The sequence below is a fragment of the Hemiscyllium ocellatum genome, chromosome 2, assembly GCF_020745735.1.
Source record: "Hemiscyllium ocellatum isolate sHemOce1 chromosome 2, sHemOce1.pat.X.cur, whole genome shotgun sequence".
Taxonomy (NCBI): domain Eukaryota; kingdom Metazoa; phylum Chordata; class Chondrichthyes; order Orectolobiformes; family Hemiscylliidae; genus Hemiscyllium; species Hemiscyllium ocellatum.
In genome coordinates, this window is record NC_083402.1 from 17,579,565 (window position 1) to 17,593,517 (window position 13,953).

A 13,953-nucleotide genomic window follows, 5' to 3' on the forward strand; every position below is an offset into this window, starting at 1 on the left:
CCCCTATCATGTGCATTCATGCCCTCCCATCGGGGATCTGTATTAGGGAATTTTTGTTCAGCCGGAGTTACTTCTTCACCCAGACGGTATCTCTTTTCCGATTCCCTCAGAGCGGCCCTTCTGATCATACCCCTTTCTTCTTCTGAGAATAATGTCCCCAATATTGCCATCATTTCCCCCCAGGTATACCAATTTGGCCCCAAAAACTGGTCTAACTGCTCCCCCAATCCCACGGGATCCTCAATTAGATTTTTCATTTCCTTTTCAAAGGCTCTGACCTCCCCATTGGTCAGTGGTGCATTAACATATCCAATTTTGCCGTTTCCAATGGGGACCTCTCTGAGAGGATATACCTGTGTTGCCCCACCTTGTTCCCTTTCTTCTCTCCTTACTGCTGACCTAGTCTTAACCTGACTCATAGTGGAGTCCTCTTCTGGGCCTTTTTCAGATTTCTCTTCCCAGGGTTCCTCTGCTGGGGGTGCAGAGGGCTGGGATGACGGTCGACTGTCGCTGGGGGATGGCGGACCATCATTTCTATTGTAATAAGGGGGAGGTAAATTTGACAAAGTGTCCCAATGCGGAGGATGGGGTTTTTCCTCCTTTTCCTCCCTTTCTTTCTTTTTTAAGATGAACATATTTTGGCTCCCTATCCAACAGGTTGCATAATCAGCCACTTGTTGGCTCTGTTTCTTTTTGTTATTAGCATATATATTTAAGTCTTGGCACAGCCAATCTTCATCGGACCCATATTTGGGCCTAAAGATATCAGATTTCTGAATACTTTCTTGTGTCCAGACAAAACAACAATACCTTATCATTATAACTTTAGATTTCCCCCACGTCCGGGTGTTGTGTTCCCAATTTCCCAACATTTTCCCCAAGGGACTGTCGGACAGAATTTCTTCAAGTTTAACATTATCTGTAGATCGATCTTTATAGAGACAACTTCCCTTGCCTCCCATTTTTTTTAATTTAATTGACCTTTTCGATGTCTGGTGTCACTGTCTTCCACATCCACTTCAGGTTCCTGACCTTCACGTGGGAGATTTCCCTTCTTAACAACCGTTGTAAGGCAGGCTGCTAGAATCAGGTTGACACCCTTTCCTGTCCGATCAATCTGACCAATTATATGTTATTTTTAGACATGGCCAATTCCCCATACTTCTCGTACGTCCCCGACCACCAAGGCAGTACTTAAAGGTCCTTTTCTTACCTTTAAGAGTTACCTGGTCATGTCAATTCGGCCATTACCCATGCGGCAATTCCCGCAATACCGACTGTTGAAAATCCCTGGTCACCCGGATATATCTCGAGAGACCTTTCCTTACCCAGGTTTTGTGCACAAGAATTACCTGACCGAACCCGCCGAGTCTTCCCGTCTTGTTTCCAGGGTCTTTCTGTCCAGATCACGCTCGCCCAAAGCCGCCGCTGCAACAAGGGGAAACTATAGATCACTGAAATCAGCGAGGTGCACCTTCTCCGTTTCTCCAAGAATGCCGAGCGACCGGAGCTTGAGATCCTGGATGAGCCCCCAAATCTGTTAGAAACAAACTTAACAAAATTAGCCAAGACCACCAAAACTGAAAACAAGACAAGTTATTTTACGATCTTGCAAGAAAGGGGTCAAGTGCTAAAGCAAATGAGCAATGTGCATTGAAATAAGTATACAGTTATACCTTTGAGCTGCGCGAGGTCACCTCTCCTGACTCCTACATTACCCAATCACCCTAGTTCTCTGCCTAACTTGTGACCTGACTGCCCCTACGTGACTTCTCCTCATCTTGATTAGAATCTACTTCTATCTCCGTGGGCCGTTTGCTGCAACCGTTTTATAAATATATTAACACTTGCTGAGATTGTGTTTCCTACTGTTCTGCTTTTCTGCCCGCATAAACTTGTTTTTCCCAAAAGTTTGCTAATCTGATCTTTGCCTGCAGCTGCCCTCTATACTTGTTTGTCAGCGCGATTCTTAAGCTTATTATCTCTACCCTTTTTGCTACATCTGCGAAAACAACACCCTTCCCCATTTCTCACATATGTTTGGGTTTCTTTGGGTTGGTGATGCTATTTCTGTGGTGACATCACATCGAGTTAGACCCCATCTTACACCCCCTGAGAAAAATAACCGGAAATGACGTTGCCACCGGAAATGGCGTCATCACAGGAAATGATTTCACCACAGGAAATGCATCACTAACCCAAAGAAACCCAAACAAAGAAGTAGAAAGCAGGAATTATCAACAGTGCTTCGCCTGGAGGCCCACTGAAGATGTTACCTACTCGGGTGGCGAAACGTCTGGAAAGAACCTTCCAGCTCGGCGAGCAAACCTACATCCAGAACCTCAACCTCAATCTGATCTAAAAATCTTCTCAAAACCCACTAAGAGAATCATAGAGTTCTAGATATTAAAGATTTTAAGGGATACAGGGATATGAACAAAGAACAAATGTTGGCCCTTCCACCCTACTCTGCCACTCAATAAGGTCATGGCTGATCTGATTTTAACTTCAACTCTACGTTCCTGCAATATTGCCAATAATTGTTCATCCCCTTGGTAATCAAGTATCTATCTACCTCTGCTTTAAAAATATTTCAATATTTTGCATCTTTTGCATTTTGAGGAAGGGAATACCAAAGACGCTTGATCCTCAGCAAAACAGAAACTGTTTCTTCATCTCTATTTTAAACTGGCACCACTTATGTTTAAGCTATGGCACCTGGTTCTAGATTGTACCACAAGAGGATAGTGTGGGAAAATGGCTTTGAGCTGGGAGATCAGTCATCTCAGTTAAATAGCAGAGCAGGCTTAATGGGCCCAGGGGTTTCACCTTGTTCCTATTTACTACATTCGCACGTTCATAACCCTCATTTCTCCACACCTCATATCTTCCTAACAGTGTACAAAATACACAGGAAATTCACAAAAGACTTATAAATCACCAGTCACTGCCACCCAATATGCAGTAAAGCACTGAGCCTGCATGTATACCCACTCCCTTCTGAAGGAATGGATGAAGGCCTCAGTCACTGTTTTTTCCTTCACAGCCTCAGCTTTCCAAGCTGCTTGACTACGCTTCTAAAAGTCAAAGAGTGGCACACTTCCACATCCTACCATAGGCCACACCAAAAAGAATCCTTCACAACTCTTCTCCTGTTTCCTGTCTGTCTTCCAGCAGCAAACTTATAATACTCCCCCAAGACTTAACACACCAATTGTGGCGTTGTAACATTCTCAACAGCATGTAACCCTGATTGTCACCCAACACCATCATGGTATAACCAAAGCCCATTGCACTGCCATCTCGAATCAGTCCCCCAGAGACAACTACAGCATGTATTGTAAATTAAAGTTCAATCTTTACCTCAAAACAGCAGTGGTCACTCATCAAGGGTTCACACTCCCAGCTGACCTTCTGTTGTCTTGCTGCTTTTTTCTCTCATTTCTGTCAGCATTGATCATTGTGAGTTGCCATGTCACCGTTTGCCAGTTTCCAATGTCAACTGTCACAATGTATTTGCAGACTGTGGGCACTAGATGACTCTGTAAAGCAAGTTATTGAATGTTTTTCTTCCAAATCCATTATCACCTTATACAAGTCTATCTACCAATTGGCTGTTGACAACATTGGAGAAAAGGAGGAGGAGAGGGGACCTAACTGAGTTTTACAAGATAATGAGAGGTATAGATAGAGTTGATAGCCAGACACTATTTCCCAGGGCAGAAATGGCTAACATGAGGGGTCATCTGCCGGATGTGGAAGGATCCTTTGGGGCCTTGGATGGAGGTGACGGGGGAGGTGTGGGCACAGGTTTTACACCGTTTGTGGTGGCAAAGGAAGGTGCTGAGAGTAGAGAGTGGGTTGGTGGGCAGCATGGACCTAACAAGGGAGTCATGGAGGGAATGGTCTCTGCGGAATGCTGAAAGGGGTGGGGAGGGAAATATATCTCTGGTGGTGGGGCCTGACTGTAGGTGCTGGAAATGGCAGAGGATGATGCACTGTATCTGGAGGTTGATGGGGTGGAAGGTGACATCCAGGGGGATTCTGTCCTTGTTGCGATTGGAGGGGTGGGGTTCAAGGACAGAGATACAGGAAGTGGAGGAGATGTATTAGAGGGCATTGTTGACCACGTGGAAGGGGATATTGCAGTCCATGAAGTAGGATGCAATTTGGGATGTTCTGGAGTGGGATTGGTCCTCCTGATGGCAAGTACAGCAGACGCGGCAGAATTAGCAGAAAGGGATAACATTTTTACAGGAGCTGGGGTTGGGAGAAGGTGTAGTCCAGGTGGCTGTGAAGTCGGTCAGTTTGAATTAGATGTCCATGTTGAGTCGGTCACCTGAAATGAAGATGGAGAGGTCCAGGAAGTAAGGGAGCTGTCCAAGATGGTCCAAGTGAACTTCGGATACGTTGACTTCCGCAGTTACACTGGCACCATTCCCTATTCCTCCATCCCATTCCTGGACCTCTCTAACTCTATTTCAGGTGACCGACTCAACAAAGACATCTACCTCAAACCTACCGACTCCACAGCCACCTGGACTACACCTTCTCCCAACTCCTGCTCCTGTAAAAATACTAACCCTTATTCCCGATCTTCTACCTCTGCAGCATCTGCTCAAAGGAGGACCGATTCCACTCCAGGACATCCCAGATGGCCTCCTACTTCATGGACCACAATTTCCCCTCCCACATGGTCAACAATGCCCTCCAATGCATCTCATCCATTTCCCGCACCTGCACCCTTCAGCCCCACCTCTCCAACTGCAACAAGGACAGAACGCCCCCCCCCCCCCACCCCGGTCCTCACCTCCAACACCCAGATACAACGCAGCATTCTCTGCCATTTCTGCCACCTACAGTCAGAACCCAACACCAGAGATATATTTCCCTCCCCATCCCTTTCAGAATTCCACAGAGACCATTCCCTCTGCGACTCCCTTGTTAGGTCCACGCTGCCCACCAAACTACCCTCCACTCCTGGCACCTTCCCCTACCACTGCAAGAGATGTAAAATTTGTGCCCACACCCCTCTCCTCATTCTCCATCCAAGGCACCTAAAGATCCTTCCACATCCGGCAGAGATTTCCTGCACATCCAAATACTTCATCTACTGTATCATTGCTCTCGGGGATGTGGTCTCCTCTATGTTGGGGAGACAGGACACAACTTGCGGAACCTTTCAGAGAACATCACTGGGACACCCACACTAAACAGCCCCGTCGCCTTGTGGCTGAACATTTCAACTCCCCCTCCTACCCCATTAAGGACATGCAAGTCCTTGGCCTCCTCCACAGCCAAATCCTAATCCAGATGAAGAACACCTCATCTTCCCCCTTGGAACCCTCCAGCCACACGGGATCAGTGTCGATTTCACCAGTTTCCTCACTTCCCCTCCCCCCACCTACCAACCCTCCAACTCGGCACTACCCTATCTGTCCATCTTCTTTCCCATCTATCCGCTCCACCCTCCTCTCCGATCCATCACCATCAACTCCCACCTTCAACTACATGTTGCATTCCCAGCTACCTTCCCCCAAGCCCCACTCCCTTTCATTTATCTCTCAGCCCCTTTGGGCTTCCCCCACATTCCTGATGAAGGGCCTATGCTCAAAGATTTGACTCTCATGCTCTTCGGATGCAGTCTAACCGGCTGTGCTTTTCCAGCACCACACTTTTTGACTGCAGCACATATAATGCATGCAGAATGCAATACAAAGAAGCTAATTATACTGTCCTACTTTAACTCGATTTAGAATTCGACTTACATTTTCTTCATGTATTTGCCAAATTCCAGAACTTATATTTACTCTGTGAGCTAAATCTCAAGTAAAATGCTGGTGCTTGTATCACATCAAGTCCTGTTCATCTATCAGCCCTGTACTCTCTGACCTACATTAGCTCCCCATTATTCGACATCTCGATGTTAAATTCTCACCCATTTTTTTCCTGTCCAACAGCACTGCCTCTCTAGTTTGGTAACCTTCTCAAACTCTGCTACCTTCTGAAATCACTCTGTTTTTCTAATTCTAGCTTTTTACTCACCCTCAATTTCAATCACTCCACTATTGTTGGCTGTACCTTCAGTTGTCTGCACCCTCAGCTCTGAAATTTCCTTCCTAAACCTTTCCACCTCTCGAAAATTACTTCTCTCCTTTCAGATGCATCTTGATGCATATTTCTTTGGCCAAGCTTCCAGCCACCTCTCTCTCGTGTCACTCAGTGTCGCATTTTGTTTGCTAGCATTCCGATGAAGGACCTTAGTGTGTTTTACTCTGTGGAACACAGTATGTAGGAGCATGTTCTTGTTGCCTGTGTTCCATTATGGAAGATTAAAATCAATGACAATTAGATCCAAAGAGGTGATGAGGAGACTTTTTCTTTCAGAGAATTATCAGGATCTAGAGTTTTTGAATTGAAAGGGTAGTGGTGTTTATTCCATAAATAATTTTGTAAGATGTTTGGGCATATACCTCGCGGTGAATTGTAGACAAAAAACAAGGGATATCAGATTGAACATGGCCATTCATTCAAAGGGCCTGGACTGGTATTATGGGCTGAATGGCTTTTGACTGTGCTGTCAGTTTTCTGTTTCCTTAGAACTGATGACAGTTGCATCCAAAATGCAGAAAAGGTGCGCAAATTAGCTGGAGGCTGAGTCTTGAGGCCAACTAATCTGCCATCAATCCCAATAATGCACGTAGCTTCCCTTTACTCCTCAATCTCACATTCTCATGACATCATTCCTCGGCTGGTCACCCAAGACTTCCATTCACTAAATGATGCCTCAGTAAATGGTTCCATTTCCATAACGATGTCTTGTGAATGGGGCTTGAAATATGAAGACTGAAAATTCACCAAGATTGAGCCTTCAGGCATCTTGTGGTGAGGAAATTGTACTGTCTGACCTTCTCAAGAAATAGACGATTTCTTACCTGGTCCCCTTGTCAGAAAATGGAAATTCATGTTCACTACCCAAATGTCCAGAAGCATCCTTCTCAAATGGCTCAAATACCTTGAACCTCACTACCTGGGCTACTGAGAGCTCCTAAGCAATCAGAAAATAGCACTCAGGCAGATAATTGAACTGCCAAGGGAAGGATCCTTGTACTCTGTAACCAGATTGGATTGAAGATGTAATTAAATTATTTCATTAAAAGGTAAATTTAAAGGTAAAAGCAATATCAGGCCAGTTGGATAGTGAGAGCTGTTCGTTCTATTTTCTCACATACTTTACGCTGTGCAGAAAATTTAGGGAAAAGTTTTACAGGCTGCTGCTTTGTGAGAGCCATAGTTAGTGATGCATTCTTGGAATAAGACAATCTTACATCACAGAAAAAGGACCCTCAAGGCTACTGAAAGAGCTGTCCAATTTAGTCTTATGTTTGTGTTTTTTTAAATTTCTCACACTTACAGATTAGTCCACTTCAAGTACATGTTCAATTGACTTTGAAAGCTCCACTCAAATCTGATTCCATCAACCTTATCGGTAGTACACTCAGAGTCTTGACAGGTCTCTATGGTAAAAAAGTGCCTCTTAATTTGCTACACAATTATTTTGATCATTGTTTCAATTAGTGATCTCTGGTTAGTGGTCTACTCCCCAGAGTAACCAGTTACTGCGCACTTTGTCTATCAGAATTCCGCATCAGGCTGATTATGTTATCATTAGAAAATAAGAGGAGACAGTGACATAATGGTAATTTCACTGGGCTGTATTCCAGAGGAAAGCAAAATGTTGAAGATGCTGAATACTGAAATAAAACAGAAAACGCTGGAAAAACCCACCAAGTCTGAGGGCATCAAGGAAGGGAGAAACCAAGTTAACTTTGAGTCCAATGACTTTTCTTCAGACACTGGAGTGTGGGAGGTTGAGAAGTGCTCTTATAGAAGTTTATGAAATCATGAGGGGTATAGATAATGCAGGTGTCTTTTCGCTAGGATGGGGCATTTCAAGACTAGGAGGTATATTTTTAAGGGGAGAGGAGAGAGAATTAACAAAGAGGGTCAAAGTGTTTCACGTGTGCAATGAACTTCCTGAGGAAGTGGTGGATGTGGGCACAATTACAATATTTAAAAGACATCGGATAAGTACACATGAAGAGGAAAAGTTTGTAGCGATATGGGCCAGGAGCAAGCAGGTGGGACAAATTTAGTTTGGGATTATGTTTGGTATAGACTGGTTGTACCGTAGGGTCTATTTCCATGTTGTATGACTCTATGACTCTATAACTTCAGAATTTTCCACAAATCTATCATCAATTGTTGTAAAAGCCTTTTTAATTCATTGATATCCTTTAGGGAAAACAAACTACAATCCTTACTGTCTGGCCTCCATGTGACTCCAAACCCACAGCAATGTGGTTGGCAGTTAGGGTGTGTCAGCTTTCTGTTATCTCTCAAATTCCATGAAAGAATTTATTTTTAAATTAGGACTTCCTTGATGTTCCTTGCTACTGGGAGAAATTCCCAGCTTTGCTAATCTCTCCACATCACCAATTGTTAATTCTTCTTAAACAAGTTTATATAAGCTGCTAAAACATTGATCCTGATTCTAATTGGGTTGGTGGTTATTCTTAGGCTGGTGAAATTTTAAACTCACGGTTTGAAACTCACTTGTTGCATCATTAAAGAAGCCTGGGGAATTTTAGCTCTTTTACACACAGTTATCTATGTTACATTCAGGTGGACATCAGTGAATACTGGTGCTGTCTAGAAGCTGTTAACAGAGAGACCAAGGCAAGTTTCCTTTGGATCCACATAAATTCCCCAAAATCAAGGAGGCTTACATTTTCCTCGATGGGACCTCGAGAAGCTCTACTTTGAATGCAAAATACCACAAATGCTAGAAGTCTCAAATGAAAATCAGAAAGTGCCCGAAAGACTCAGCAAGTCGGGCAGCATCTGTGGGGAGAGAAACAAAGTTAATGTTTCGGACTGTGATCGTCCACTGAAGCTATTTCCTCTCCTCCTGTGCCCATGAAGAAAGTATCATTAAACTTTAAGCTTATCCTTCCGTTCAACATGAGAAACTCAGTTCCATTTCCCACTCAAGTTTCCAACTTAAAATCACAGCCAGGTCCCAAATGTTCTCATCGGGACTGAACATGCAGAAGACTCTGAAACACACAGAAAGAATGCTGAAGAAACTCAGCAAGCCTGGCAACGTCTGTGAAGAGAGAGAGAAAAGTGAGGATTCTAAATGTTAACTCTGTTTCTCTTTCTACTGCTGAGTTTTTCCAGCATTCTCTGTTTTCATTTCAGATTTCCTGCGTTCTCACATTTTGCTGTTACACTGTGTTCGGATGGCCACCATCTGTCTCTTGAATAGAATGGGCAAAAATCTTTTCCAACTGCAGCATCAGGAAATTGTGGCATAAAAGGTTAGGTCTGACTGTGTAACAGCTAATGAGGTATTAAGCATCATCATTGGAAGTGCTAGGTGGGACTACTGTATCATCGTTCATAGTAGTGATAATATTCTTACCTCAGCAAACTCTGTTGAGTAACATATCCAGGGATAGGTTGGAAAGTAGAGTTGAAGCTATAATTTAAATCAACCATGATCTTGTTAACTAGTAGAACAGGTCCGAGGGGCCAAATGGCCTACTCCTGCTCCTTATATTAACAAGATCAAAAATGTTAGAGGGCCCTGACCTAAGAATTTCTTTTAAATTCAACTTACTTTTCAAATCAACTTGTTCAGAGATGTTATTACACACCTCTGAAGCAGGTGGGATTATGAATAAAGGTTTTTCAGTCCAGGAGTGGGGACACTACCACTGCATCACGAGAGGGTCCCCACAAAAATAGTTTAACCTATTTTTCTAATCGACCTGATCAGAGGTGTTATTTCACAACTTTGGAGCTGGTGGGATTTAAACCCAGGTCTCTCAGGCCAGGAGTAGGAACGCTACCACGCATCGCGTCCTTATCTCCATCGGGTGAGTTAACACACCCCCACCAATTAAACTGAAGCTTCCCTCCGAAGGAACTTTCTGAGGTATGCATGTATCATTGTTCCTCGTGAAAGTTAGATTTTATTTTTGAACTCAACAATAATAGCCTTCAAACCAAACAAAAAGACCTTCCCTAGCTGCATAGCACTTTGGAACTTACTGAGGTACAAAAGCTACTTGAGCAACAGCAAGAACTTCTTTTCTTTGAACCAGTGCAGCTCTACCCAATTTCTCCCTGACACCCCACCCCCAAAATCGAACTGAGTGTGAACTCCAGGACATTAGGTTGTTTTATAATTTGCATTCGTCAATCTGAACACTTGCATTACGCGGATGAGCTCTCAGGGTTGGATAAGTGCCTGGTGCCCAGTGGAGTGTGTCTGTGCTAATCTTTACCTCCTTCAATTCCAGGTGCAAGTAAATATCCGTCATTCTGAGAGGAGTTGAGTTAATGGGGTTTTCATTAACATGACAGTTGTGATTTGTGCAGTGCAATGGTGAGCATGGGAAGTTGCATTAACTGGCCTTTTATGGCAGGATCAGTCATGGCAATAACATGAAAATATGACAGAACATCTCTTTATTGATCAGCAACAGAACATCTCTTTATTTTTCCAACCTGAAAGTACTATGTTCTTTAGCTTTTGAGAAAGGAAAATGAGTGATAACATTGCAATCCATTTCTCAAAAATAACCCAAATCCTTTCACATAAAATTAATTACTTCAAAAACTCTTATAGTATCAACAGACACTATTGACAGAGTATTTTAATTTTAATCCCCGTGATGAATAATGCAATTATCCCACATTTGATTAACATTTCTATCATAAATATGATGCCAAATGCTTGGTTATTAGCACATGAGAAAGAATCATTTTGATGAATTTATCAAATCGAATTATACTGATGCCCCCGCTCATTCACAATGACCAGTTGTGTCTGAAAATATTAATGCAGAGAAGATTCTGTGCAACCCGTGCTCCGGTCTGGAACTTGTGACCCTGCAAATGCTGCACAGTGCCTTTTGGGACGTTTGTGAATGCGTGAAGGCAGAAGTCGAAAATCTGGTGTAAATAAGATCTCCCCAGATGGGAGCTAACCTCACTTGTCTCCTGGATGGCTGTCAAACCTGTCAGATGAAGATGGCAACCTTGGCTTTTCAGGAAGCATGTTAATTGGGGGCACGTCAGTTAACCGTGCTGCTTAATCAGCGGGAGCCTCCATGGGATGTCAAGTTCAACCAGTCAATGTGCACATGAATACTTAAAAGCTCATGCGACCAAAAATGTCATGCTTATTCAGCAGCAAAGTTTTCTTTTAAACTTCAAAAAATGCTTTTATTTATGTTGTTTAGGAGATTTTCTTGTGTAAACGAAAGGTCAAACTTGCATTTCTGTTGCACCCTATTTCACATAACAAATACGTCAATGTAACAGTGAGTATAACAGTCATAACGCATGGAAATAGACTCTTCAATCCTACTCATCTGTGCTGACCAGGAACTGAACTAGTCCCATTGGCCTGCATTTGGCCCATATCCCTCTAAACCCTTCCTATTTATGTATCCATCCAAATGCCATTTAAATGTTTAACTGTAGCCCCTCACCACTTCCTGTGGCAGTTCGTTCCATATATACACAACTCTCTGTCCAAAAAAGTTGCCCCTCAGGTCACTTTTAAATCTTTCACCTTAACTCTATGCCCTCTACTTTTAGATTCCCCAGCGCTGGGAAAAAAGACCCGATCTATTTACCCTATCTATGCCCCTCATTGATTTTGAAAACCTCTGTAAGGTCACCCCTCAGCCTCCAATGCTCCAAGTAAAAATGTCCCAGCCTTTCCAGCCTCTCCCTGTCTCAGCCTCTCCCTCTCAAACCCTCCAATCTCAGCAACATCCTTGGAAAATTTTTCTGCCCCCTTACCAGTTTAACAACATCATTGATGTGGCAGGGTAAGTAGAATTGTAAACAATATTCTAAAAGGGGGCTCACCAATGTCATGTACAGCTGAAACATGATGTCCCAACTTCTCTACTCAATGCTCTGACCAATGAATAGGACAAAGTGAGGACTGGAGGTGCTGGAGATCAAATAGTGTGGCGCTGGAAAAGCACAATTGATGGTAGGGCCAGACTGAGAGACCTAGAAATGCAGGTACATTGTTCCTTGAAAGTGGTGTTGTAGGTAAACAGGGTGGTGAATAAGGTGTTTGGCACTCTTGCCTTCATGTGAACATTCGAACAGCATCCAAGGAGCAGGAAAGTCGATATTTTGGGGATAAGCCCTTCATCAGGAATGTTCACATAAAGGCAAGTTTGCCAAACACCCTCTTCACCACCCTGTCTACCTACAACACCACTTTCAAGGAACTATGTACCTGCACTTTTAGGTCTCTCGGTCTGGCCCTACCATTACCTGTGTATGCCCTGTCCTGATTGTAATACACCTTGCATTTATCTAAATTAAACGCCATTCCTCAACCCATTGGCCCATCTGATCTAGATTTCGTTGTACTCTTAGATAACCTTATTTGCTATCCACTGTATCACCAATTTTGGTGTCGTATGCAAACTTACAAACCATGCCTCCTGTGTTCACATCCAAATTATTTACACAAATAATGAAAAGCAGTGGACCCAGCACTGGTCCTTGTGGCACACTGCTGGTCATAGGCCTCCAGTTCGAATAACAACCTTTTATTCTTTTAAACACAAGGTATAAACAGAAAAGCCAAGATACCTCGAACACTACCCCCATCAGACACTCCCAGGATAGGGACAGCACCAGGTGAAATACAATGTATTTTGTGGGGGAAGTACCTGTCAGGAACAAGTTGAATCTTTTGGAAACAGTAGAGACAGATGACACTGCCAACCCGCGAGGCGGCCAGGTCTGTCAATCAAAAGTTGGCGTGGAGGCAGAGCGGAAGAGTCGGACATCGCACAGAGCCATGTTAATAGGGGACTCTATAATGAGGGGAACTGACCGGGGTTTTTGTGGCAGCAGGCGGGACTTAAGGATGGTGTGTTGCCTTCCTGGTGCCAGGGTTAAAGACATCACAGACAGAGTGCAGGAAATCTTCAAGGACGAAGGTGAAGAGCCAGAGCTGGTGATACATGTCGGCACAAATGATGTCGGGAAGAAGAGGAGGAACATACTACAGTGGGACTTCAGAGAACTAGGAAGAAGGCTGAAAAGCAGGATGTCCACGGTGGTTATCTCTGGTTTGCTTCCAGTTCCTCGGGCTGGTGAGGCCAGAAACAGGGAGATAATGGACTTGAACGTGTGGCTGGGGAACTGGTGCAGGAAGCAAGGATTTAAATTCTTGGATCACTGGGGTATGTTTTGTGGGAAGCATAAATTATACAAGAGAGACGGTTTGCACCTTAATAGGTTGGGAACCAGCATTCTGGCAGGCAGGTTTGCTACTGCAACACAGCTACGTTTAAACTAAGTAGCGGGGGGAGGGGACAAACTGGATGTTTAAGAAGGAAATTGAAGACAAAGTTAGAACAAGGGAAGTCAAGAATGACAACTGTACCAATGAAGCAGAAAACTCAAAAAGGGATCGTGCTGTAAGATTAAGTGAAATAGGAGTTGATGGGAAGGGTGAGGGCAGTAACAAATTAAAAATACTATATATGAATGCACGAAGCATTAGAAATAAGATGGATGAGCTTGAGGCTGTATTGGAAATTGGCAGATACAATATTGTGGGGATAACTGAGACGTGGCTTCAAGTGGACAGGGCCTGGGAAATGAATATTCAAAGCTACACGTGCTATCGTAAGGACAGACTGACGGGCAGAGGAGGTGGGGTGGCCATGTTGGTAAGGGATGATATTCAGTCCCTTGCGTGGGGGGACCTAGAATCAAGGGATGTAGAGTCAGTATGGATAGACCTGAGAAATTCTAAGGGTAAATAGACCCTCTTGGGAGTTATCTACAGGCCCCCAAACAGTAGTCTGGATGTCGGATGTAAGTTGAATCAGG

At 43.7% G+C, this 13,953-nt stretch overlaps 1 protein-coding gene across 1 annotated transcript in view; it reads left to right on the forward strand.

Moving 5' to 3' along the window:
* galntl6 (polypeptide N-acetylgalactosaminyltransferase like 6) overlaps nt 1–13,953 on the forward strand; it is an 832,913-nt gene that overhangs the window by 691,634 nt on the left and 127,326 nt on the right. The gene's annotated exons all lie outside the window — the stretch shown is intronic.